The sequence below is a fragment of the Equus asinus genome, chromosome 11 (assembly GCF_041296235.1).
Source record: "Equus asinus isolate D_3611 breed Donkey chromosome 11, EquAss-T2T_v2, whole genome shotgun sequence".
Classification (NCBI taxonomy): domain Eukaryota; kingdom Metazoa; phylum Chordata; class Mammalia; order Perissodactyla; family Equidae; genus Equus; species Equus asinus.
This window is the reverse complement of record NC_091800.1, coordinates 48,950,224-48,976,186: the sequence shown is the minus strand read 5'-3', so window position 1 is coordinate 48,976,186 and position 25,963 is coordinate 48,950,224. Positions and strand designations below refer to the sequence as shown.

General features: G+C 36.6%; 1 long non-coding RNA gene across 8 annotated transcripts in view; it reads right to left on the bottom strand.

Moving 5' to 3' along the window:
* The window catches only part of LOC123289664 (uncharacterized), a 140,895-nt gene that overhangs the window by 98,605 nt on the left and 16,327 nt on the right, over positions 1 to 25,963 (bottom strand). Inside the window, exon 4 of one of the 8 annotated variants that reach the window (XR_011493011.1) lies at positions 11,244 to 11,321. The exons of the other annotated variants lie outside the window; for them this stretch is intronic. This is a non-coding gene — a long non-coding RNA (uncharacterized lncRNA). The remainder of the gene's footprint in view (positions 1 to 11,243; positions 11,322 to 25,963) is intronic. 8 annotated transcript variants of the gene reach the window in all.

The window sequence follows — 25,963 nt, the reverse complement described above, 5'->3', positions numbered from 1 at the left end:
TTATAACTTTTGTTTTTATAAAGTTATAACAAATAACTTTAGTCTAACATGCACTTCAAATTACTAATCTATTTTGGCAACAAATAAAGCATTCTTAGGATAGCAATTTCCATGAAAAGTAGAGTGTCTCTCACTGATTTACTTATTCTGGTAGCAGAGACACTATTAGATAAATTTCATCATGCAAATGTCTCTTTACAAATAAGCAGAACCAACATTTTCTACGAGGATTTACTTCAAGCACCACTTAACGTAACTATCACTCTACTGTTTTAGAGCATTTGTTATGTTATCTCAGAAGAAACTGCTTGTAAGAATGGAAGATTGGTGCATGTGCTTGCTGTTGTTCTTTTCTATTTATTTTATTGTAAGATTTGCAATTTTTTTCTAAAGTTATTTTTATTCACTTTGAGATTTGACTGGATCATTGTCTTATTTCATGATTATAAAGGATGAGTGTTAATCAAAAACAAATTACAAATCTCCTGTAGCATAAAGTTTAAAGAGAAGGTTGAAGGTAAATGGTTAGAAAGAGATGAAAGTTGGAGAATGATAAAGATGAAAGAGAGATAGAGGAAAAATTTTTAAGACAGCTGAAATCAGAAAGAGGGAAAAGAAGGTTTGATATAAAAAATGAGATGGTAGAAAGATGTAAGAAAACAGAAAAGAAAATAAATTGACATGACACAATAAAGTAGCTATGAAAGAAACAACATTGTTGGTTTGTTGGAGGAGAAAAAGAGTAACTTTTCTTAAATGTATGTAAAATAAATGAAGTCTAATCATGTCTTTAGATGAATAGAGTTACATAGATGAGGGATTTTATAGAAAGAATATGAGAATATAACTGTCATACTGAGTCACATCAACTCTAGAGATCCAGCTTAGTTCCTTTGATGTTTTTCAGGAAAACATGTTAGTTGCCCTCCACACTGGAACCTTGGGGAGTCTGTGATCCCTAACTTCCTTTTGGTAACCCATTATAAACTCCATTCATGAATTTATCTAAGCCTTTCCTGACCAATTTATATTTTCAGACTATATAACCTTCTAGGGTAATGACTTGCATATGTTTACTACCAACTGTGTAAAGTACAAAGCATAAATCTCTTTTATCTTTTACACTACATCGGGCATCTTCTAGTCCTGGTGCTCTTTAATTTGGTGAGAGGAATCCATCATTACCTTTCAAGATTTGGCAGAGTTTGAATCCATGTAGTCTCATCTGTAGTTTTATAAAATTGAATATTCCTAACCTTTTGCAATATTCTGACACAAAAGTGAAGGTTGTGCCACATAATGTCAAGAGCTTTACTTTTATTCCGTTGCAGGCTTTGAGGGAAATTATCTCATATTTCTAGGTCTCAAAAGTGCTTGATAATCTCTAAAATTCCTTCCATCTTCCTATTGCCTGTACACTGTCACTCATCCCACCCCACTCCCAGAAAAAAAGAAAAAAAGTTGTGGAAGTGAGGGAGAAAATTGCAGTGCAGATGAGTACATGATCTTTGAGAGTGAAACCACCAGGATTCAAATCCCATTTTCTCATCTTAGTGCTATGCTCTTAAGCAAGTTATTTACTTCTTCATACCTCAGTTTCTTCATCAGTAACTCAGGAATAACAGTAGTTCCAACTTCATAAGGTTATATTTTGTTACCAAATGAGTGTGTGTGTGTTTGTATAACTTGAAAACAGCATCTACCACAAAATAAACACTACATAAAAGTTAACATATAAGAGTGGGCCTGGTGGTGTAGTGGTTAAGTTCATGAACTACTCTTCATCGAGCTGGGGTTTGCAGGTTCAGATACTGGGCAGAGACCTACACTGCTCATCAAGCCATGCTGTGGTGGCATCCCACATACAAAAAATAGAGGAAGATTGGCACAGATGTTAGCTCAGGAACAATCTTCCTAAAGCAAAAAGAGGAAGATTAGAAACAGATGTTAGCTCAGCGACAATATTCCTCACTGAAAAAAAAAAAAGTTAGTGTATTCCCCTGCCCCCCCCCCCCCCCACCACACACACACAGAGAAAGAGAAAGAGAGACAGAGAACAACCACTTCTCCCTGCACCAGTGCCCTCATGCAATCCCATTCCACATTGACTCTGGGCTTGGCTACATGACTTGGTTTGACCAATGGGACATGAGTAAATGTGAAACAGGTCTATCTTGATAAATGCTTTTGCATGGGGCTTACCTTGTTGGAATGTTTCCCTGAGACCACTATGTAAATTGGTGCGTCTAACCTACTTGAGGTTACATGAAAATAAAAGTCCAGCAATCCCAGCTGGAGCCCAGCTTCCAGTAGACCTGCCAACTGAATATGACCACATAAATTTGCTGAGGCAAGATCAGAAGAAGGGCTGTCCAGCCAAACCATAGAATCATGATAAATCATATGATTGCTCTTTAAAATCAATAAAATTAAGGTAATTTGTTACACAGGACTATATAACTGGTAGTTTAATCTTCTCTGGATCTTTTCTATGTGCTAGTCTTAAGGGTTTATGACAGTTACTAGAAATTCACATAAAGCTAAACTAATAAATTCCAGTCTCATTCCCTGTTATAAGATGTACACACTATATGTACAAATTTGACAAAGAAATGTAATTGCGCTAAATTGAATAGATAGTGATGTCTAATTTAGTGTTCCGTGGGAAACAGACTTGGAAACAGAGATTTGCAGGCAGGAAGTTTATTGGGAAGTGTCCTTGAGATTAATATGTGTGAGGGAGTGAGAAAAGCAGGCCTGGGCAGTGGGAGAAGTTCAACTGCAATGTAATTGATGCAAGGTCTCAACAGATCATTTGCCGGGCTCTGGAGCTGTGATGGTCCTTCAGAATTGTTCCAAATTTAAGAATGCGGGTCAAGCCTTTGTACCACATCCTCAATTAGTCCCTGGTTGAGGACTGCCTTCAGGGAGAGATTTTAATCTTGAGTGAGGCACCTCTTTTTCTTTTTTTTTTGTGAGGAAGATTGTTCTTGAGTTAACATCCATTGCTAATGCTCATCCTTTTGCTTGAGGAAGATTGTCCCTGAGCTAAGATCTGTGCCAATCTTCCTCTATTTTGTATATGGGATGCCACCACAGCATGGCTCAATGAGTGGTGTGTAGGTCTGCGCCCAGGATCCAAACCCGCAAACCCCCGGCCACTGAAGTGGAGTGTCTGCACTTAACCACTACACAACCAGACTGGCCCCTCTTCTTCTTTTTTTCACCTTTATTTATAAATAATAAATACCTTTATTGAGATATAATTGACATATAACATTATATAGTTTCAGGTATACAACATAATGATTTGATATTTGTATATATTGTGAAATGATCATTGCAATAAGTCTAGTTAACATCTATCACCACACATAGTTACACACTGTTTTCCTTGTGATGAGAATCTTTTAGATCTGCTCTCTTAGCAGCTTTCAAATATACAATACAGTATTATTATCTATAGTACCATGCTGTACATTACATCTCAAGGACTTATTTATCTTATCAACTTTTTTATTTAATAAAATATGGGTTTTATTAGTCAACTACAGTCAAAATATGATCTTTATAGATTTCCCTTCTTCCTTCATTCCACCAAACATAAAACAGAGCTGTGTGCCAGTTTAGTTTTCCTCATGTGGGTCACAACCTTGGTTTCTCAGCTTCATAGTTGAAAGTGACAGAAATTGGCTCTTCTTTCTCAGATAGAGACATCACTAGCCTTGGACTGATACACATAGGATGGTCCAATCATATAGCTGTGAAAAGGGATGTCAAATTTAAGCAAGGTCCAATGCTACTTTTCTGTGTGACGTTGGTACAGTGTGTTCAGTGCTCCTGTAAGAACTAATGATATACACGTTTCTCCATGACCACAGCTAAATGTGTGGCACAACTGTGGGAACACCCAGTGGGACTCAATTTCTACAACTTCATTTCACTTAAATCAATGTAATGGAAGTCATCATAGAATTTTTGACCTGATGAGCCTCCATGGATGAAGAGCTTTGTCCTTCCCACTATTGTCACAAGATTATCCCAGGAAAATTATGTTTTTTTACAGATCTTTGACTGAGACAAGGTCAGAGTGTTTGTATCAAACCCTTATAGCTTCAATATTTCAAGTCAGTAATCAATGAGTGAATGAAGAAACAAAATGGATGAATGAATAGAGGAATGGATGAATATGACCAGTGCCTAGATCACTGACTGCCAGCCCCAAAGTCCAGAATTCAGCAGCAAAATCTTCCTGTATGTAGAAGGGCTCCTCTTGCTGCCCCTACTGTAGTCCCATCTCTGCATGGCAGTCTTGGAAGGAGGACACAGGACTGAGAAAGAATGGACTGTTCTTTTTCATCTCAATGTCCTCATTGGTCTAAGATGGCTGCTGGAGCTTTTGCCTGCCCATCTGCATCCCAGTTATTAGGATGGAGTAAGAAAAGGAGGAGGTGCCCCATGTTTTTGAAGAAATTTCCTTAAGTACTCCACACTTTCATTTGCAACTTGATGCCTGGAACTTAGTCACATGGCCACAGCAAGCTGCAAGAAAGCTAGTCCAGTTGTGCATCTAGCTCAGTGTGCAGAGTCTCTGGATGACTGCTGATTCTCTAACAGATCTAGTAGCTCTTTATTATTTGGTGACTTGCTAAACTAAAAGACAACTTATCTACCTGCTAAACACCCAGAAGAGAAGGAGCAGAAAGAATGGCACAAAAATTCCATTTAGAACAAGTAGAGAGTAAAAACATTGGCATCATTAGCTCATCAAAATTTTGAAATCCTGCTAGGCAGGAATAGAGAAGCCCCTTAACTTGGTGATAGAATAGATTTCTTGGTTACAATACCTGTTTATTCTACTTGTGCTTTCTGGAGAAACTTTCCTGCCATTGTCCTCCCTTGTCTCTTGTTCCAGAGCCCTACCTTCTCGGGGAGACGCTTCATTCTCTATGACCCTCCATGGCTATTTCTAATGTAGGCAATAGAGGGCTTCCTTTCATGGAGCTTGAAAAGATTCTAAGGGCTGTTTCCTTCCAGTGCAGGTTCAGGTACTATTAAAGTTTTAATAGTAACAGATAGTTGCAGTCCAGGTTTATAGGTTCTTTGGCTTCCAGATTCCAGGCCTGATTCTACCTTGAGACCACTTAAAAGAATAGGCTTGGGTGGAAAGACAACATACTTAATCTGATCTTTGCTGTTAGCTTCCCTCCCATTGTCTGACAGGCAACTATTAGTGGAAGGCCTTTTTAAAAGCTTTGAGGCCAGTGATTTATCTCCCGCTAAGGCTGCTTCTTCAGAGTAGACTTATATGTGCTTTAGTTTGGAGCACAGAGCAGTTATCTTTTTTAAAAAAATCCTTAAAGACTTCAAATATAATGCATTTGGATTTCACACCACAGAGAGAGAACACTTCCCTAATATCTCCGCTTACAGTAAGCTGGATTGAGTCAGTTCCTCAATCCTGGAACTTTGTTGAAAGCAGCAAGAAGCAGCCTGCACAGACAACATTCTAACTTTTCCACACTGTCCCTTAAGGCTGTTTAGTCTGCTTTTCATATAGCTTTTTGTCTGCTTTCCAAGGAAAGGCAGGCAGCAGCTTGACCAAATGTTTTATCATTGAATTATGAATGTTGCCAGCTTCCCGACCTACCATATTGGGGGTGTTAGAGTAACCAGATTAGGCCCAAAATGGAGTCGCTCATGCTAAGCCCCTTGTCAGCAAACCTAAACTTAGCTAAGTTTCTATGCTCAGCTCTTCCAGAAAAGAAAGGCCCAGGTCAGGCAATCAGTGCTTATCTCTTTGGCACAAGTTACCTGACCTGGCTCTAAGACTTCCCTTTGCTCCATATAAGGAAACTAACCCTACTTTAACCAATCAGAAAATGCCCAGTATAACTTCCTTTTTCCTGCTCCCTCCTGTCTATAAAATCTCCTGCTTTCTACAGTTCTTTGGAGCTCCTTTCTCTGCTAGATTGGATATTGCCCAATTCATGAATCACTGAATTAAAAAGAATAACTTTAAAAATAAAAATCTTTAAAATTTATTCATTTGAATTTTGTTCTTTAGCAGGGGTAGATATGAGGTTCTGATATTTCAATGTTTCATGCCCATGGAACAAATTCTGTGTAAATTAGGATTGTGATAGGCTGAGAGTAACAGAGACACAGAAAGTAGTTGCTTAAAAAACACATGAATTTATTTCTCTTTTTGGTATTCCAAGTGGTCCAGGGCTGGTGGGTAAGACCCAATGCCATTAGGAGCCCTGATCTCTGTCTTTATTGTGTACCATTCCAATGAGTGGAGCTTATCCCTAAGTTCACTTGAAGGCTCGAGGGGGGTGCTGCAATTCTGAACATTATATCTACATGTGTAGGGCCTGGGCCTTGCTTGCTCAGCGAAAGCCCCCAGACCCATTGAAACCATATGTCCTTCTGGCTCACTTCTGGGCAGGCCGCCCAGCTGCTGAGATTTGTAACAACCTAGGGCCTGGCCAGCCCAGATCCTCCCTTATCTCACATAAAGAACATCACGTCTTACAGGGACACAGAGCCCCTCCATGTGAGCTACTGATCCTGAGAACGCTGGTTATACCAAGGACAGCCCCTTGGCAAGCATGCAGCCTTTGTTCCTCTGTCTACTTAAGCAAGCTTCTCTCAGGGGGCAGTAATGGGTGCACATTGGTGTCCAGCTGTCCACCACTGGACCTTCCCTGTAAGTAACTCCCAATAAACCCATATGCCTTGTTCACTGTTCTCCAGGTCTTTTCTTTGGTCTCTCGGCAACCTATCCAACACTGCTCACCCGGATGGGCATGTGACGCAACAACATGATAAACCACAAGAGGGAAATTACTAAATGGAGCTAACAAACTGGCCAAATCCTCCCTTCTTTGTTCCTCTGACTTGAGTTATCTCACTTAATAACCTTCCTAGTTGTTCTATCCTACACTTATATACCATTATTCAGAACTTAGTCATCTGGTTGGCAAGGCTCCAAGGGAGGTTAGAAACTGTTGTCTTTTATTCTAGGTGGCAATGAATCTGTCTAACAATTGGGTTTCTGCTACCAGGGAAGAAGAAAGGAATGGTGGTTGAGGTAGTCAACTAACAGAGGAAAAGGAAAGAGAGAAGGAGAGATGAACCAAGGGACTAGATTTATTGTGAAACTTCCAGTACAAAGATATTGCTCTTTTCTTCTCTGGCTAAACTTCTAGGAAGTTGTTGAATTCTTACTAGGAGAGCTTGGTATCCTGTCTAGGAGATCAGTATTCTATTGCGTGATGCCCATAACATCACAACTAGGGCAGCCATCTAATTTATTCAAATCAGGATACTTTAGAATTGAAAGAAGACACTACTCACATTCTAGAGCGCTGTGTATAAACTGGAATCCTCTTGCATAAATCAAGATATATGAGAACTTTTATCCTAGTTATGAGAAACCTCACTGCCTCTTGTCATTTACCCTCTCTGTCACATAGGGCTAGGATTAGCATTACTCTAGCAGTAATAATAGTAATAAGCAATATTAGTAGATCAAAGCATGCTCACAGATCTCTTTCTTACTATTTTCAACGAACTGTTAAAAATTTTAAAAACAAATTCAATAAAAAATTTTATAAATAAGCTTATTTAAGCCAAGAGTTAAAGTCATTCTCAAATTCAAAGTACTAAAGGGTAAAGTCAACATTTGAACCTAGGTACATCTGATGCCAAGTTTTCCTCTTGATTCCGCATGCCACATTATTAAGAGCATCCTCTCCTCGGAGACAGGGATGTCTTTGTGAGTCAGTAGTATGCCCCCTTATCAGAAAGTACATGTGTAGGCATGGTTTAGAACACTCTCAGTCAATACTAGAGTGGTAGTCCAGAAATCATGGTCCTGTTCTGGACTGTACTTGACCAACTCATGTAGTATTTATTTGGGCTTATCCAGCATTGGAAACTTTGTAGACCATTTACTATAACATTTTTCTCCCATAACTGTGAGAGACATAACTAATCATTCTTGACATTTTCTCCCACTTGACTTGACTTAGCCTCACAATCCTTCTCAACACAGCATTTCAAACAGCCCCTTCAAGAATGGGCATAAAGGAAGTGACAGCAAAATGGTAGAAGGCAGCTCCTAGCTTTCATCCTTCCAGAAAAACATTGAAAAGCAAGCAGAAACTGTCAGAACCAAATTTGTCAGAACTCTGGAAAGCAGTAAAAAGTTTGCAGTAGCTAAGCAAATGCTGAAGCAAGATAAAGATAAATTTGAAGTAATAATAAAAGTTTGTGGTACTTTTCCTTGCCCTTGTCCCCACCCCTCACCATTGTGGTAGAGGTCTTGGTTTTAACATAGCAGTAGGCTGCATTCCTAGGGGGAACCCAGTGATTCCAGAGGGAACAAAGCAGACCTATTTGCAAATTATTGTGTACATCTGTTCTAACCTTCCTAGGCACTACCTGAAGGAATGATGCAAGGTGCTTATTTCTCTGTCACCTTACTGGAAACTCAAGTGGTCAGCATTACTCAAAAACACTGCAAGCCAAACTAACAATTCTCAGATGCTTGTGGCAAAAGATTATGGTCAAAACAGTCAATAAACCACCTGAGACCCAAGAGCATAAGCTGGGCAGAGTTTCTTTGGAAAATTAGAACACTCAATGGCAGCGTCTATATTGAGAGATTTAGAAAGCCATGCACAGGCCCAGGCAAGGACATGTGCTCAGAGAATACCTGAGAAGACCCAAAGCTTTCACTTTAGGCTAATCCATAGGCTCAGTGCAAGCCTGGCTAAGTGTGGAAGGAGTGCCCCTGCATGGAGTCAATGTCCAATGCTTGCTCTTTTTTAAAAAAAATGTTATTAGTTCCTAGCATTCAGAGATATCTCTGTCAAAGCACTAGATGAACACAAGCCAGGAAGCAGAGATTTTGGTGGCTGTACATGACAAGGAATGCAGTCTTTGCAGGAATATTTTGGGCTCACTAGACAGGTAGACCACTATAGCCTTTAACAATTGAAAAGGCAGCAGACCTTGGTGAATGAGGAGAATCTAATGTCCAGAATTACTATAGCATAAAGTTTAAATGTCCAATTTTCAACAAAAATTTATCACAAAGCATATAAAGAAAGAGAGAAGTATGACCCATTCTAAGGAACAAAGTAAATTGACAGAAACCATCCCTACAGAAGGTGAGATTTACTAGGCAAAAACTTTTAAACAATTGTCTTAAGTATGCTCAAATAGCTAAAAGAAAACATGAGTAAAGAACTAAAAGAAATCAGGAAAATGATATGTGAACAAAATTAGACTATCAATCAAGAGATAGAAACTATTAAAAAAACAGAAATTCTGGAGCTGAAAATGTAATAACTGAAATGAAAAATTCACTAGAGAGATTCAACAGCAAATTTGAGCACGTAGAAGAAAGAATCAGTGGACTTGTAGATAGGACAATTGAAATGGTCCATTTAGAAGCATAAAGAAAAAAAGTAAACTGAGCCTGAGAGACATGTGGGAGATCCATCAAGTGGAACAACGTATGCAGCATGGGAATACCAGAAAGAGATGAGACAAAGAAAGGGGCAGAAAGTCTATTTGAAGAAATAATGGCTGAACATACCACGAAGTGATGAAAGACATGAATCTACATATTCAAAAAGCTCAGTGGACCCTAATTAGGATAAACTCAGAGACCCACACAGAAATAGATTATAATCAAACTATTCGAAACCAAAGACAAAGAGAATCTTGAAAGCAGCAAGAGAGAAATGACTGGTCAGATACAAGGGATCCCTAATAAGGTATCTTTTTTGATCGTGATGGAATGAAATTTGAAATTAATAAGAGAAGGAAAACTGGAAAATTCACAAACATGTGGAAATTAGCAATATGCTCTTTGACAACCAATGGGCCTCAGAAGAAATTACAAAGGAAACTAGAAAATATTTAGAGACAAATAAACAAAACCAAAACATACTAAAACTTATGGGATACAGCGAAGGCAGTGCTCAGGGCAAAATTTATAATGGCAAATGCCTATATTAAAAAAAGAAAAGACTTAAAATTCATAACCTAATTTTATATTTTGAGGAAGGAGAAAATAATAACAAACTAAATCCAAAGGTAGCAGAAGGAAGGGAAAAAAAAATCAGAGTGGAGATAAATAAAATAGAGGATAGAAAAACGATAGAATCAGTGAAATCAAAAGTTAATTCTTTAAAAAGGTCAAAAAAATAAAAAAACAATCTTTAGCTAGACTGACTAAGAAAAGAAAAAAATAGAGAGAAACCACCAATAAATAAAATCAGCAACGAGAGTGGGGACGTTACTAGTGACAGTACAGAAATAAAAAGGATTATAAGCGAACATTATGAACAAATATATACCAATAAATTTAGATAAATGTACAAATTCATAGAAACACACTAATTACCCAAACTGAGACAAGATGAGAGGAACAGGCTAATCAGTCAAAAGTAGACCCACTTAGAAATGTTCACTTGATTTTTAACTAAGGTGTCAAGTTAATTCAAAGGGGAAAGAGTAGTGCTTTAATCACATGGGGCTGGAAAAACTGAATATTCACTTAAAAATTAAGCCCTTAATTCACAAGATACACAAAAAATTAATTTAAAATAAAGTGCTTTTAAAAATATTAATTAATGTGCATTTATTGTTTTTGATTGTTGTTGACAAAAATTTAACTAAATAAATCAGTGTTCCAGACTTATTTTACATATTGATAAGGAATTAGTTCACATTTGCAAGCCCATATGAAATGAGAAGGGAGAAGGGAAGCAGAAAGGTAGAAAAAAAGGCAGTCATCATAAAATTTAGTAAGATGTATTTTACAAATAATGAATATCTTGGTATACATGTGACTATTAAGTTTTTTTTTGAAACATAATATTTATTACCTACTGAAGTTAACAAAGAATCAGCTTGTCAAAATAGATCAGAAGATATAATTTTAAAAATGGAGAATGTGCAAGTTAGAATAGTGTTCATACAATACTGTGCTCCCAAATAACAAGCAAAAAGAGAGTTAGAGCTGGAAAAAAGGGAAAACTAGAATAAGAAAATTTGAATCAATAATTTCAGGAAGCGATATGTATATAGTTATATCTATGGTAACTATAAGATGAAATATATCTAGGTTAAATATTCATCCAGATATAAGAAGAATTTGGAAAAGACAGAACACAAAATACTTATGAGTTTCTGAAAATAGAACACAAACATATGCTTGCCTCAGACTTGAGATTGAATTTCTTGCAAACTTCCTGGAATTCTTCCAAGACAGTTTTTGGTCCACAAAATGAGACGTTCTAAGAAATAAAGAGAGGCAGATTTGGCACGAAGTTAATGAAGACGGAATTTTCCAGCCTCTCACTTGCAAAGATGCTCAGCAAGCTTTGGGGAAGGGTCCTAGCAGTGCTTCAGGTGGCCACGTGATTAAAGATGAATCCCCATATTGTTTAAGATTTAGGACTGCAATTTGTTTTTGGAAATAGGTATATGGAGCCTTGGAAAATGGGCACAGAGGATTTGAAAACACTTTGTTTCTTTTGCCTTCTGAAAACATTTCACAATGTCTCTCCCCTGCAATCTCAACAAAATGTTTGTAGATTGGTTTTGCTTAGTTGCAGAGAGTGTGCATTTTAAAGGCATTCTTTTCGTCTTTCCTGTATCTAGTCCTGAATCCAAACATTCAATGCCTTCCTGATTTTATGGCCTGGTTTTGTTGACTCTTGTCTCTGGGGTCCCACTGTGATCCCGAAAATGCCGAGTAACTTGGATGCTTGAGATGAAAAAAGCTTTGTTTAAGCTTTATTTAACCTACTCAGCTCACCAGAGTTGGATGGGCATTTCTCAAACACTCTTTTCAATAAACTCAATAAAAAGGGTTATATAGCCCTCAAGCAATTAATGGTAACTTTATGCCAGCCCTGCATAAGAATCCAATAGAGAGCTATAATATGGCTCTGTCAGGACTTTTTACACAAGCTCCTGTCTGCTGCATTCTAGCAAATACAGGAGAATAGTTCTAAGGCTTGGGTTTATTTTGGTTTAGCTTCTCTTTTGTTTTGTAAGCGTTAGCTGCAAAAATCACTGTTCTATTCAATTTAATTCTATTGTCCCTTCTCTAATTTAATTTATTTTTTCTTGGTGTTTCTAATACATGTAGTTTACAATTTTTGTGTAATGCAGAACTAATCTGAGATGTTCTCTATCCTTGATCAAGACATAATTTCTTTGTTTCATCTTTAATCATTCATGTATCTGAATTTAGCCAATACACAAGAAATTCAATGATAGAGTTTCATCTTAATAAGCATAGATTTAAGAACTGGGTGGTGTTATACTGCAAATAGAACATGTGAGATGTGCTGGGAAGGACGACAAGATCTTTCCTGCCTGAGTGCCTCAGTGAAGGATCACATAACTACCAAAGATTCCAAAGATTCCGAGGCCTGGATCCCTCATAGGGGGAAGTTTCCTATCTCTTACTACCCACAGGTTTCTGGCCTGTGGACTGGGCTAAGTACTATGTACTTAAAAATGTCTATTAGGGAGCCAGCCCAGTGGCACCATGGTTAAGTTCAGTGTGCTCTGCTTTGGCTGCTTGGAGTTCGCAGTTTCAGATCCCCGGCATGACCTACACCACTTGTCAAGCCATGCTGTGGCGGCAACCCACATACAAAAGAGATGAAGACTGCCATCGATGTTAGGTCAGGGCCAGGGCCAGTCTTCCTCACACACATGCGCACACACACACAAAAAGTCTATCAGAAAATCCTTGGAAAATCTCTTCGAAAGCCGGGGGGGGGGGGGCTTTGATGATGTGAGATTTCATCTATGGTGAGAAGAAGAAGATGTGATTTTTAAGTGATATTTACAGAATTTTGGTCAAGTGGATAGCTTTCTTCTTTATGAACATATCCTACTAGATATGCTGGATTATGAATATGATCTTGAATGAACTAAAACTAGGCAAGGAACACTACTGCAGAAGAAGTTAAAAGGAGTTTCCTGAGGGGCACAGAGAATAGAAGAGAAAGAGAAGACAATGAAAGAAGGGGAAGCAGGTGAGGAAAATGTTGGTCAGAGAGAAATTCCTGGAAGTGAGAGGGACCAAAAGACTTTTGGAAGTTTTTCTAACTCTCATAATTTGTTCACTTTATAGTAATGTAACTCATCATCTCAAACATACACTGAAGCTTGCGAGTGATATATTTAAATAATTAAAGAAAACGGGCTGTTTTTCATAACTGAGTCAACATGGTAGAGAATGTATCTTTCAAAGGCAATGGAAGTCAGGTCAAATTTAACAAAATTAGGAAACAGAGCATGAGATGGAAATAACACTGTATATATTTAGATGTCACAAACATCTTGGAAGTGAAGTGGTATCAGAAAATGGGTGGAGAATAATCAATTTTATTTAAACATCAAAAAAGAGGATTATACAATTAATCAAAACCGTCGGATAGTATCGTATTAGCCAACATAATGTCTAATAGTTGTTTTAAGAAATAACACCACATTTTAGTTACTCAATACATTAAAAAGTCTATTTATTACATTCACCAAGTCTAATATGGGTTGGGAGGCCCTTTTGGGTGGCTCTCCCCCAATCAGTGAATCAAGGATCCCTCCGTTAGGATCCTTTCATCCTCAGCATCCTTAACTTTTGGCCGTGTGAATGAGAGATGGAGAGACTAGTGGATTACGTGGGACATTTTATGAATAGGACTGGACGAGCATACATCAATACTACTTACATTCCATTGGCCAGAACCCAATCATATGGCCCTAAACTGACTGAAGCAAGGCTGGGAAATCTTGTCCTGACCAGGCTGACTTTAGGGTGAAACTGGCCAGTCTCTGCCACAGGTGTATCTACATCTATTGCTATAATCATTTGGAGAAAAGGGAGGATTGGAGTTTGGGAGTAGAACAAGCTAAAAGCCCCACTTGTTACAATTTCTTTTTAAAATCATACCTTAAGTTTTGTGTTTGTAATTTCCAGATTTGGATCAACAGAACTTAATACCCAAGTTTTAGCTGATCCCTAGAGAAACTCATTTTGACACCTAAATACAGATACCAATTCACTTTGAAAAACATATAGAACAGGGGTTGGCATGCTGACATACTTTCCTCAGAGTGACAGATAGTAAATATTTTAGGCTTGTGGACCTATTGTCTGTGTCTCAACTACGTATCTCTGCCACTGTACTCCCAAGGTAGCCATAGACAGTTGGAAACACATATGCGTGGATGTGTTCCAATAAAACTTTATTTACAAAGACAATCATCTGGTCTGAGGGTCACAGTTTTCCATCCCCTGATTTAAATAAATAATTGATGACCTAAAGAAAAAAACACAGAAGTAGCTTATTTTATACCATATGTTGTGAATTACACGTAAAACAAATTCCTATAAATCATATCATATTTTTAAAAGCCCTTTGAAAGTTGTATAACCTCTTTTCCAAGTGGTAAATTCTTTATTTAGTGAATAATCACCCCTTGAGTTATTTTTGGTTTAAATATATATGTGATATTGCATATATTTACCATGAGGCACACTATTATCTGAACTGCTATCAAGGGTATCTATGCTTAAATTCTTAGTTAAAGCCAAAAATCTTTTTATAAATGTGATATATAGTCTGCTTTCTCAGTATATATCTTAATTTGTATTAAAGTTAGGGCACTCCTATATAATAAATTCAAGATTTTTTCTCAGTGGAAAAAAAAATACTGATATTCTGAGGAACTCTCAAAAAGCAGGCATGAATAATTTCTTTAGTATAGCCAAGACTTGGGAAGGCAGCATTGCTCTGAACACCATTGGGGCCAGTTGTAAGCCAGAAAATAGGTGGGACACTATTGCCATATTGGAATTGGCCCAAATCCTAATCTTTTAAAAATAGGCTCCTACTCACGAGCACAGTGGAAGTTAAGGCAAGAGGTGGGAAGTTCCACCATTACAGGGCCATATTTCCTTCTTTCCTTGCTTCCTTTCAGACCAGTTAACTTGAAACTGTTTGTGTATTCTGCAGGACTTAGAAGAAATCTGCAAGAAATATACAATAAATCCAACATTCTGTATTTTCCTACTATTTCCCATAACACTAAAGATTCAGGAGTGACAATATCACAAAGTGTATCAGGAGGCTATTTAATCAAATGTTTACTGCTTCATAAAGACCACCAACTTTCCAGCCTGAAATAGTTAAGTTCTCAATTCTATAACCTGTACTATGCCAATTACTTATTTTAGAATCTCTTTTACCAACTCACTTCCTATTTTCTAATTACTCGTCTGTTGGTAAGTATCTTTCATTATGTGCTTTTGATTGCAGGTGCCAGAAAACTTGTCTAAGATGGCTTAAAGACTGGACAGTTTCCCTCACATAACAAGCATTCTAGAGAGCGATGGTTTCAACGCTGTCATAGGTCTGAGTTGGCTTCTCTGAGATTAAATTCTCTTTCTTTTTAAGGTACTTGAATATCCACAGCAAGTCTACACAGCATAGCCTCAGATTACAATATCAAAACGGAATTAGAGGGAAGATTTTTTTCTCTTGAACACCTTTTTTTTTTATTAGAAGGAAAATCTTCCCAAGAAGCCATCCAGGTCACTTTCAGTGAAATTTCATCGGCAACTATTGAATCATTTGTCCATCCTCTAGAAGAAAGGAAGAAGGCAGAGAAAATGAGCATTTGACACTTTTAGTTTCTAAATGAAAAGGTAAGATCCAGCAGCCAAGAAGAGAGGTTGGGCTGTGAATTGCTTTTGGGTAAATAGATAACAGTGTCTGTCACAGCTCTTAAGTGAATAATCATCAAGTAGTATTTTGGTTTCTGGCAGGAACCTATAAGTAGGCAAAATTTCACTCAACAGCTAACTCAAATCTCTTAGATGCCTGCAGCTGAGTGCTGATAAGAACACCCATCGTGTCCTATAGACGGGACTGAACACCACCTTCGGTGGTTGCCTAGCTGGTTACATATCTCCCTGTCCATGGTACTAGCAAAATACACTCCTGCATAGCCATGTTTTATAGCATGGGCTCTATTGGGTTTGTTGATTTATTGATCATGATTTTAAGAAAATGCTTAAGAACCTTTGCCTAGAATAAGCATGCTTGAATTGAACAAAGAGAGACCATGGTTTTGATTAGTGTAGTGGAATTTCTCATTCTCGGATCCTTTTATTAGTAAATCAGTCTCCATTCTAGGCAATCTCTGACTGTGCATAGCGCTGGTAGGAGACAGTACCACTCTCAGTCTGAAAGCTGGAGGAGTCATATACTGATTATCCCTCTCCTGACCCATCAGGGGTTACTTGGGTGATTTAGGTTCAGTCTATCAAACTCTTTCCCCTCTGAATTTGAATCTTTAATGAGTGGCACAAGAACATGAGGATGGGGAGATGCCATATTTATTGCAACCAGTAGAATTTAAGTGCACTTTGCTATGGTTCCTGTTTCCAGTCTTCCTTCTTCCTGCTCATGTTCTAGACCTTGTTGTCCAGTCTTTTGCTAATTTTGTGAGCCCCAGATTGTATTTTCAATAAATTGAGATCTTGCTTGAGTTAGATGAGGTAAACTTCTGTTCTTGGGTTTAACCCCCAGGACTGTAAAAGGCATGTGTTGGTAGTTGGCACCAGCCCCTATGCTGCAGCTCCATGATGTTTGTAATATCGTCTTCTATTGTGAATGTCTGAGGCTGCCGTGATGTCTGTGGCTTAGGCTTGTGCTGGCTTCTGTTCTGATTGAGCTTGTTTCCCGCTCAATGTAGAGTTGAGTAAGGGAAATGGCAGGGGAGGAGTTGAGGGAGGGTACCATAAGAGGTTTCTATAGATAGATTATGTGAGGTTTTGCTGTCTTTAATTTGATGGACTGGTAGCTCCCAAAACATTCCTTCCAACAATTTCCCGGCAAGTCTTAGTGGCTTGAGTTGCCTGAATGCATCAGACTAAACACTAACCACCCTTTAAAATTTAACTGTTGACAAATTTTTATACTCTTAGAATAGGGGTTCTCCAGAGTCTGGCTGGACACCTGCATGGGAACATGTCTCAAGAGCTTAAAACAGGGTACTTGATGTCGAGCTGTGGGGCCTGAATACACTGGAATATACATAATGTGGCCCAGGGTTCCAGGTTATTTTTCTCTTCAATCATCCTCATCAGAGAGGGATAGTCTTCATGACTAGGCTCTTCTGCTTTTAGGGTAATTGACAGTCAACTCACAATGCCATAAAAATAAATATAACTAATATTTTCTTGTCATTTTTTTTTTTGAGGAAGATTAACCTTAAGCTAACATCTGCTTCCAATCCTCCTCTTTTTGCTGAGGAAGATTGGCCCTGAGCTAACATCTGTGCCCATCTTCCTCTACTTTATATGTGGGATGCCTGCCACAGCATGGCTTACCAAGCAGTGTGTAGGTCCGCGCCTGGGATCTGAAATGGTGAACCCCAGGCAACCAAAGCAGAGCACACAAACTTAACCACTATGTCACTGTGTTGGCCTCCTTTCTTGGCATTTTTAATCTATAAAATGAAGAACATTATTATATTTGATTCTCACAGAAATGTGGAAGGTAGGAAAAGACGTATTGTATTATTTTCTTTTTAGAGAAGATAAAAGCCTTTTAGAGGGGCTGGTCCAGTGAAGTAGTGGTTAAGTTTGTGTGCTCTGCTTTGGTGGCCCAGGGTTTGCAGGTTTGGATCCCAGGTGTGGACCTACACACTGTTCAGCAAGTCGTATTGTGGAAGTGTCCCACATACAAAAATAGAGGAAGATTGTCAGAGATGTTAGCTCAGGGACAATCTTCCTCGAGCAAAAAGAGAAGCTTGGCAATGGATATTAGCTCAGGGCCAATCTTTCTTACTAAAAAACAGAAAACTTAGAGAGTTCAAGTGATTTGTCCAAGATTGCTAAAATAATAGGTAGATGCAAGATTCAAACTCAGATCTAGCTTCAAAGGCCAAAGCTTTATATTCTAAGAGAATAATCATTTGTGGTAGATGAAGAGATGATTCAACTTTTTATCACTGAATCAGAGCTATCATAGATTCTGTCTGTTTTGATCAAATTTTACCCTTACTATTAATTATACTCTAAGGACTTGTGACTAAATGCTGGAAATGGCTTCAAAGAAGGAGCTCTGGGAACCAGTTGTTTGGGAGGCAAGAGAGACAGTTTTTAGAGGAAAAATATAAATATATCCATATTATAAAATGTGAGGGGCTGGCCCTGTAGCCAAGTGGTTACATTCGTGCTCTCTGATTTGGCGGCCCAGGGTTTTGCCAGTTCAGATCCTGGGCGTGGACATGGCGCTGCTTATCAGGCCATGCTGAGGTGGCGTCCCATGTGCCACAACCAGAGGGATCTGCCACTCAAATACGCAACTATATACTGAGGGGATTTAGGGAGAAAAAGGAGAACAAACGAAAATAAGATTGGCAACAGTTGTTAGTTCAGGTGCCAATCTTTAAGAATAAAATAAAATAAAATAAAATGTGAATGTACGCCAGAACCAGAAAGGACTATAAGAGGGACCGAATGCCATCTAGTCTAATTTCTTTATTCAATAAAAGGAGAAATAAATTTCAGGCACTGTGCAAAAACTTTGTTGCATGTTGGTTGTTTAAATTTAGTATTATTTAAGCCACCCTATGTGAAAGATTTTTAAAATGCCAATTTAAAATTTTACAAAGTAGAAAATTGAGACTCACAGAGGTTTAATGATATATCCAATGTTATTAGATCTATTAAGAGGCAGACAGTGAGTGAACAAATGCTCTTCTCTATAGATTCTGGACTATGGTTTTGCCAGAATCTATACAATCCACTGCAAAATCATCATCAATGCACTGTTTTCAAAGGGAGTAAAAGGATAGTTTACTTTTCTCACAAAAAAGCCTATTTCTGGCAAGATGAATGGATCAAATACTTTAGTAGACTTATTTAAGGGCCACAATTCAAAGAAAACTAAAAGCACAAGTGTTTTTATTTTATGAATGAATTCTAAGAACAAAATATTGAAACCAGAAGAATTTTGTTCATACGTAGTTCAGGTTTCTCTAACACCTAAGACTCACTCTGGGTAATGAAATTCAATAAATAGTATGCAGTTAATAGAATTAGTACAGCTGGGACACGGGTACAAAATGTTACAGCAGATGGAGGATATGTATACTTCAAACAGAGCACGTTGGCAAGCAGAATAGTTAGTAAAAGCAACAGAAAAATATATAAACAGTGGTCCATTAGTCATATTAAGATGGAAAGTAAACCAAACAGGCTTGTTGATGTAATCAACACTGGACTGGAACAAAGATAAAGTGTTTGTCCAAAGGAAAGGATACCAGGAAAAGACTGGAGAATTATTATTATTTTTAAACAGAACCTTTAAAGCAAAAAGAAAAACTGAATATTCGCAGAAGATACTTGACAAACAATCTCAATTGATAGGCCTGATTTCAATAATAAAGAAGTCAATTAAAATACTTGAAGTAACACAAATGTAATATACATCTATATATCTTACACTTGATATTTAGGATTAGATACGAAAAATTTAGTATAAAATTTTCTTTAAATCCAAATGAGGACTTTGCTATAAAAGCCAACTCAAGGAGAGTAAAGTTTAAACATATAAAATAAAGTTATAAAACATACACAGAAGTTCTTAAAGCACAGGTTTGTGGTCCATCATTTGTCCGGAAAAAAAAATTTTTAACAGATTATTTACCAAACATTGCTAGCAAGTGAAACTACAAGGCAGCCAGTAAATTATCACCTTGTTTTAAAGATGAAAATAGATGAAGGACAGAGAAGTTCAGCAATTTGCCCATGGTCATAAAGTTATAAAGTGCTAAGGTAGGAATCCAATAAATTTTTCTAAGACGTAAATCCTGTGACAGACAGGTCTTACTGTGTTTGCACTGTAGAGGAAAACTCTGGACAAGCGTTGAAGGATATAACATAAGCAGTTATATAATTCTTAATAAATCACTTATCCATTCAGCTTTTGGGGTTTCTTCATTGTAATATGAGTACATTGAATGAAATGGCTCCTTCTAATTATTATAGGTCTAATGAAAACTCTATGTTCTCTAATAAGATATTAATAAATCTATCATTTTAGAAAAACAAAAGAAACAACTAATAGTCAAAAAATTCAGATGGCATTTAGTAGTTTTTTGACAAATATACAAAATAATAAATGAAATAGTTGTTACTAGATTTAAGAAAATATTTTACTTTAGTTTAGGCAAGTAAATATAAAGACCTCTGCGAAATACATGATTTATTTTGAAAAATACAAATTTTAAATTTGGTTCAAAAGAGATTAAAAAACTGAGCAAATTCATAACTCAAAAAGAAATGGATAAGTTTTAAAGTAGTTAACTCCAAAAGTGAACTAGAACCAGTTTTGTAGAAACTTTAAAGAATGGAACCTTATACTATTAGAAAATTTTAAGAGTACAGAGAGTAAAGGAAGAAAGAATTATCTACTTTTTACAAGCATAGCATTACTCTGGACATCCACAGCTAGCAATCGCAACAGAAAATAGGCCCATCTCAATTATAAATATATAAGCAAGAATCTTTCTAAAAGGTTTGTGTGAATAAACTCCAAAGAATGTTAACATGAATGAATGAGATTTTTACCAGGAACAGAAACGTAGTTCAAAATTATAAAATCTACTAACATACAATTCAGCATGTCAATATGACAAAGGAAAAAAATAATTTCTATAGATGCTAAGATAATTGACAAAATTTAAAATCAAAATGTGATTATACAGTGAATCTTAAAAGTAGACTAGATAGTTGCCTCTATACCATAAAAAAAATCTCATAGCAACAGTCATTGAAATCTTCCATCTGAAGTCAAGACCATGACAAAGGGGCCCAGTGTAATCACTGTCATTTAAAATTATTTTGGAAGTATGAATGAATGCAATTAGTACACAAAGAGTAATGAGATATATAAAAATTTTAAAGGGGCAGGCAATATTCTTTTGATAATGATATTTTATACTTCTAACTAAAGATAGCCATCTGAAAATATGGAAACAGAAAGGGAAGTAGATATGGTGGCTAGTTAAAAAGCAGTCGTATACAAACCAAAAATCAGTTAAAAAGTAAAAATGAAGAAGAGTTTCTACTCACAGGAGGAAAGACATATGTATACCTTCTCAAAAAAAAAAAAAGAAGAAGAAATTTGTAAGTACTATTTAAAGAAAACTTAAAAATGATACCGAGGGACTTCAATCCAGATGAATTTAATAAAAGAAAAGCCATATCTTATTTGTGGAAATACATACTCAATATTGTGATGATATCAATATCTCTAATACAATATTAGTTATAAATCTAATAGCATCTCTTGAAATATAAGCAATCAATTCAAAACGTATGTGTAAAAACAGAGAAGAATTTGCAAAATCTTGACATACAACTAATTCTCTAGCTATTAAAATATATATTAAAGCTACATCAACTAGAATAGTTTGGAGTTATCTAACATTGATTGACAGTTTCTTGCCTTTTCAATATATAATGTACATAACCACCACATTTGTTTTTTTCTTCAAACTAGGGTGTCTGCAAGCTGATATCTTTTGTATATGTTCAAAAAGATCTGTTTCCTGGATATATTAGAGAGACTATCATTGGGTTCCATTTTACAGATGTCATACAGATTGTCTGCCTTCTGTTGTCCCCTTCATCACGGAGTATAATTTAACTTAAGTGGGTTACATTTTTTGGTTAAAATCACTTTCCAATTATTCTTCCGAGGGGTAACACTCTCATCACCATGATTACTTTTCAGTTGTTTCAGAAACTCTTTAATCACCAAAAGAGTATATTTTACCATGAAATCTTCATGTATTACTGAACTCAGCCACTATATTGCTTTACAGCCTTAATAAATGGGGTTTTTTAATATGCAGAAGTAAAAAAGACAGGCATCTCAAACAAGCACAATGTTGCCTAGAACGTTATTCACAACCTCTGTTATATTAAGACTCTATCAGCAACTCCAATGACTAAACTGGGAAAGTAGCAGCGCTTCTTTTAGAAGCCAATGTCCTTTGGTTCCGTCTTTAGTCCTCCATCATCATAGAGACTCAGCTACTTTCTCTTCCTTTGTCTGTCTCCATATGTCTTGGTTTCTGTTCCTATTATACCAGCTGGTTAACTCTCTTTTTCTCCAGGGTAACTCCATTTGAGAGATGATGGTCCCATTAATCTCCACAATCCCTATTGGACAGAACCTTTTTACAAAACACTTCTAACTGTAGATTGAATCCTTTGGGTCAGGTTCTAAGAAAATGGAAAGTATTTGTGAGAAAGACTGGAATCTGGCAGGCTTGCTTCAAGAGAACATGAGAACTTCTATCTCATGGAACAATGTTGGTTATATCAGTTGTTGGACTGACACTCATGGAAATCAACATCTTGCAGTAATTTTTATTAATTTTCATACTTTCATTCTTACTAAATTCATTCCTCAACACTACCAGGGGGCCGGCCCAGTGGTTAAGTTTGCACATTCTGCTTCAGCGGCCCAGGGTTCGCCAGTTTGGATCCGGGGTGTGGACCCATGCACCACTTGTCAAGCCATGCTGGGGTAAACATCTCACATATAAAGTAGAGGAAGATGAGCACGGATGTTAGCTCAGGGACAGTCTTCCTCAGCAAAAAGAGGAGGATTGGCAACAGATGTTAGCTCAGGGCTAATCTTCCTCCAAAAAAAAGAAAAAAAGAATACCAAATTTTATTCTGAGAATTCTTGGCTACCAACCTGACATAATGCATAAAAGATTAAAAGTTTTATGAGTCAAACATTCTTCTTTGGCGTCTTTAAATGAAGTTAATTTTATTTTCCTAGATTAAGAAACTTTTCTATCCATAAATGGGTTAGTTCTATAAGGATAAACAAGCAGTACTTTAATTTTTATCACATTAATGTGATAATTTTCTATAGTCAAAAAGATACAATGAAATTTTATCTAATACTATAAAGTATAGGTATTTTATGCACTTAGGGAAAAATTTGATAGCATATTTCAACATGTAAAATGTGCTCATCCATTAGATTAGCAATTCCAAATCTACAAAATCTTTTGACAAAAATACCTGCATATACACACATATATACACATAAAAATACGTCTGACTCGTTGTGTAAAATAGCAGAGTAGGAAGCAAATTAAATATCTGTAAGCGGAAATGGGTAATTGTTGTGATCCTACTGGGGAAATTATGTGGGTGCTAAACTAAATAAGGTAGATTTGTAAGTATTGATATAAAAATATCTCCAATACAGAGATCTCCACATACACATGAAGATAATGGTCTCTTCTACACCATGCTGTTAAAATGATTGCTTTTGAGGCATGAAGTGTTAAAGTGTGAGGAGTGTGCTGAGAAATCTCTTTCTTATTTTACAAACTTACGAATTATTAGATTTATTTTAATGAGACAGTATTTACCAATTGTACATCTAGATTTTTAAGGTTTTTATTAAAGTATAACGTACCTACAGAAAAGTGCACAAACTGTAAGTTTTCAGTTTGTTGAGTTTGCACAAACCATGAGTTTGCTCCTGTATCCAGTACCTGGATCCAGAAATGGAAGATTACTAGCACCCCAGAAGTCTCTCTCATGCCCCCTCCTAGACAATATCTCTCAAATGTTAACCACTATCCTGAATTTTAATACCATAGGTTAGTCTTGCCTGATTTTAAACTTCTGTAAATGGGAGGTTTCAGTATATATGCTTGATTTGGCTCTTTGTGATGTTGTCTATTTGATTTTTTAGCAAAAATTTATTTAATCTCCATGTTGTGTAGTATTCAATTGTGTGAAAATATTACATTTTATCCATCCAACTGCTAAAGGACATTTGGATTGTTTCCAGTTTCTGGCTATTACAAAGAGAGCTGCTGTGAACATTCTGTACGTTTCTCTTACTGAACATATGCACGCATTTCTGTTGGCTCTATCCCTAAGAGTGAAATTGCTGGGTTATAAGGTAAGCAGCTGCTCAGCTTTTACACCTCCTTGCAAGCAGTTTTCAAAGTGGTTTTTGAAGCACCTATTGGCAATGTATGGGAGTTATATTTGGTACACAGTCTATGAATACTTGGTATAGTTTCAGTCTTTTTCAATTTAGCTATTCTAGTATTGTGTAGTGATATTTCATTTTGTGTGCAATTTTCATTTCCCCTATGACAAAAAAATCAAGTACATTTTTATTCATTTAATAACCATTTAGATAAACTCTTCTTAAAGTATGTATTCAAGCCCTTTGCCCACTTTCTATTGTGATGCCTCTCTTTCTCTTTTTCTCCAGCATATTGAGAAATAAATATATACCTCACTAATAAAAATTATATATACTTAAGATTCACGATGTGATAGTTTGATATACACATGCGTTGTGAAATAAATACCACAATCAAGTTAATTAACACATCCACCACCTCACATTGTTACCTTGTGTGTGTGTGTGGTGAGTACACCTAAGATCTACTCCACTCTACTTAAATTTCAAGTATACAATACATTATCAGGAACCATAATCACCCTGAAGTACATTAGATTCCCAGAACTTATTCATCGTATAATTGAAAGTTTGTACCCTTGGACCAAATCTCCCTATTTCCTCTACCCCCCACCCCCCCAGCCACTGGTAACCACCATTGTACTCTCTGGTTCTATGAGTTTGATTTTTTTAGATTCCACATATAAAAGAGATCATATAGTATTTGTCATCCTCTGTCTGGCTTACGTCATCAGCTTCATGTCCTCCAGATTCATCCACGTTGTTGCAAATTTCAGGATTCCGTTCACTTTTTTCTTTGGTTGAATAATATTCAGCCAATATATATGGATATTATTATATATATAGAATTATATATTTATAGTGGAATATACATATATAAATATATAGTGTACAATCATTCCTTTTCCCTACATCTTTGCCAGTATTTGCTATCTCTTGTCTTTGATAATAACCATCCTAACAGGTGTGAGGTGATATCTCATTTGGTTTGGATTTGCATTTCCCTGATTAGTGATACTGAGCACTTTTTCATATAAGTGTTGGCCATTTGTATGTCTTCTTTGGCAAAGTGTTTATTTCATTCCTTTGCTCATTTTTAAATTGGGTTATTTTTTTTTTTTGCTATTGAGTTGTATGTGTTTGTTATATATTTTAGATATCAACCCTGTATCAGATATATGGTTTGCAAATATTTTCTCCCATTCCACAGATTGCCTTTTCATTTTGTTGATGGTTTCTTTTGCTGTGCAGAAGCTTTAGTTTAATGTAGTCCCACTTGTTTATTTTCGCTTTATGTTGCCTAAGTTTTTCTGGTTATAGGCAAAAACTCATTGCCAAAGCCAATGTCAAAGGGATTCTTCTCTATGTTTTCTTCCAGGAGTTTTACTGTTTCAGGTCTTATGTTTGAATCTTTCGTCCATTATGAGTGATATTTGTATGCTGTAAGATAAAAGTCCAATTTCATTCTTTTCCTTTGGATGTACAGTTTTCCGGGTACCACTTATGGAAGAGACTATCCTTTCCCTACTGTGTTTTCTTGACACTCTTGTTGTACATTAGTTGGCGACATATATGTGGGTTTATTTTGGGACTCTCTATTCTGCTCTGTTGGTCCATGTGTCTGTTTTTATGCCAGTACCATACTGTTTGGATTACTATAGCTTGGTACTATAGTTCGAAATCAAGAAGAATAATGCCTTTGGATTTGTTTTTTTCTCAGAATTACTTTCACTATTTTGGGTCTTTTGTGGTTCTATACAAATCTTGAAGTTGTTTCTTCTATTGTAGTGAAAAAAATCCATTAGCATTTTGATTAGGATTTCACTGAATCTGTAGTTTGTTTTGGGTAGTATAGACTT